Source organism: Hylaeus anthracinus, unplaced genomic scaffold, assembly GCF_026225885.1.
Source record: "Hylaeus anthracinus isolate JK02 unplaced genomic scaffold, UHH_iyHylAnth1.0_haploid 3, whole genome shotgun sequence".
NCBI classification, from domain to species: domain Eukaryota; kingdom Metazoa; phylum Arthropoda; class Insecta; order Hymenoptera; family Colletidae; genus Hylaeus; species Hylaeus anthracinus.
In genome coordinates, this window is record NW_026535284.1 from 7,506,603 (window position 1) to 7,509,705 (window position 3,103).

The window sequence follows — 3,103 nt, forward strand, 5'->3', positions numbered from 1 at the left end:
TTAATCACACTTTCCAAACGATGTTAATTATTTTCAGGATGGAAGAAATTTGTTACGTGACATTAATCATGCCTTGGGTTAAAAATTTAAATAATCACACCAGCCTCGGACAATTTCAATTCTCGTTACTTTTGTCGCATCTTATTAATTTGTTTTCTGTAATTTTATTATCTTCGTCAACAGAAAAAGAAAAAAGATCGATCTGTATCGAAATAAAATAATCCTAATCGCGCCTCGGTATGAAAACCGTTTATTCATGTCGTAGTTTTAGAATTTTGTTATCGTTCTCGATTTATGTAAAACTCAAAATTTGAATGAGTATAGAAAATGGTGTTTGTTTTCTATTCGATCGATTTCCTATGTGACTCGGAATAGAAATTTTATTATAGTTTCAAGTTGGTACTCTGTTGCTCTGTTATTCCAAACCGAGGGAGTGCAACGCAAAAAATATTAATTTTATTGTAACTCTGGTGCTTGACCTCACTGCATGACCCAATTATGTCTCAAATATTATTTATCGATACGTTTTGACGTAGTGTTATAAATAAATCATTGGGATAAATGTTCGAGACGGTGTAGCTTGCACTTCTGAATCTCTTTATTTTATTACTCTAAATTTCTTTCTTCCTTTTGTCGATGATATCGTCGTGTTGCTCTTTTTCTTATTTTTTTTGATTGTTTACTAGCAGAATTGTAATCTGAGGTTCGAATTCCAAATTTGTTTAATTCCAAACGAGCCGAACAAAAATATAAATGGACAATGTAAATATCATCGGAATACACAAACAACTTTAAATGTTAATAAAGAGCACAATTGATTTTCACTTATATTCTCTAATTGAAAAATAACGTTAAAGCAGAAAGCGACTGGATCGTTCTATTATCGAGGTCATTTTCGATATTCAACTGTGAATGGTTTCAATTTTGATCGGTAGATTTAAAATTCCAGGGTGCAATTTGCAGTAATTGAATTTGAAATTTTTTCTTGCAGTTTCAATTTGGAATTTTGCGGTTTGAACACGGAAAATGTTTAAAAGAAATTTTCGATTGGATCTTGGTGCCTGGATAGAGTAGGGCCGAGCGAAATTATTTTTTTTTTCGAAGCTAAACAAAAACAGGATCGCCATCGATTGACTTATTTCGCGGAAACGGGAGGATCAGATCGTCCAAATACAAACGAGTAACGATAATAAACGAAACGAGAGATAGAGAGAGAGAGAGAGAGAGAGAAAAAAAAATAATACAGAAGAAAGACAGAAGATAAACAGACGTTTCGATTAGTAATTTAACTTAATAACGTATAAAAAGGACCAAATCACGGTTTGCAACTTTTCCAGATGACAGATTTAGTTTTTCTCTTTTATTTTCTTGTAATTTCATGGCCACGATTATGAATGAAAAAATGACAGCTTCGTTGCAGTATTTTAGAGAGGTTTTGACGAATTTAGGATTCCCGTTTAGAAAATTCCAGAAAATGTTTTTAATTGTATGATGTATTTTTAAAAAAAAAAAAACATGTATTTTCGACGAACTGTTTTAAATATAGCGATTGAAAATTGTTTTTGTAACGGAACATGGAAAGCTCAAGAATTGTAAATATTTTTTCAGAACAACTGCGTTTCGTTATCTATCATTAATTTCTGCACAAGAATGTCGAATATATTTCAAAATGAGGTCGAAAAGTAATGAAAAATGTTGTAAGAAATGAAATCACAGAAGGAATCTATCTTTCATCGTACAGCGTGATTTTAAACGCGAATCTCTAATCCTCTCTGACGGTAATATGCAATTACAAATATTTTTCAGATTATACATGTCACATGCGTGTTTATTTAAGAAATGATCTGTCCCAGTAGAATTTACACGGTGCGCTAACAATTTCTCCAAAACTGTTTCAAAAGGAAATCATCCTGAGAAAGTAAATTTCAAGTATATTCGAGTGTATAAATTAAATAATGGGACCCGAAGGAGTCGCTAAATAACTATTCATAATTTTTCCAGAAAAAAAGAAGTATCCGTATGAAAGACGAACGCTGTTTCACGGTGCATTTAAAATTTCTCCCAAACTGTTTCAAAAAGGAAATCATCGCAAGAAAATAAATTTCAAGTATATTCGAGTGTATATTTAATGGAGCCCGAAGGAGTCGTTAACTAACTATTTATTATTTATCCAGAAAAATAATATGCGTATGAAAGACGAATGCTGTTTCATGATTCACCAAAGAGCGCCTCGCTCGTATTTCTCTCTGTTATTAATAAATTCATTTATGATTAACGAGCGTGCCAATTGGAATATTTTGAACAGAGAAAAGAATTGCGAAATTGCGAAGTCGCAATTAAAATTCGTCTTATTTCAAATGTTCAGTCTATTGCTCGTTTATACGTTACAAGGACAACGATGATGATACAATACAATTTCAAGTATATCATAATTAGACCGTGGATCTTTATGCAAAAATAAAATCTTGGCAAACGTACGTACAAAAATTGAATAAGGAATTTATTTCATTTTGTAAATGTGATAACGTGAACTTTATTTTCAATCTTTATTTATATTCTTGCATATTGTTTGCATTTTGTAGTTTCTTGCACATTTAAATTTCCTATTAAGGCACAAAGATCCGCAGTCTAATTATAATTATGTTTCCTGTTTACGGTTAACGTTCAGTCGAATCCTGTCTCAAAAAGAATGTAAACATGATCGGAAGAACTGTTATACGTATGCGTGTGAACAGAACAACGAAATTTGAATGTTTAAAATATCGAAAGATTCTGAAAATTTTGTAAACATCGAAACTCGTTGTATGATTCGAACATATTCGAAATGTGTCGCGTTGAATATTTCTGCGGAGTAGTTGTTTGTTTTCTCATGGGGGAACAGATAATTAAACAATTGTTCGCAAAAATTTGGATCTCATAAAGAATCAACGCGGAGTGGTGAATTTGATTAAGATTTATTGTTCGAATTAGTATTGGATATTTGTGCGAGAAAAAGATCAGAGTGAACATTCTTAATTTTGAACCATAGTCGGATGTGTAATTTCATTTGTTGTGGAGGAGGAGAGGGACAATTTAGAATAAAAAAAATTGGAATACACGAGGA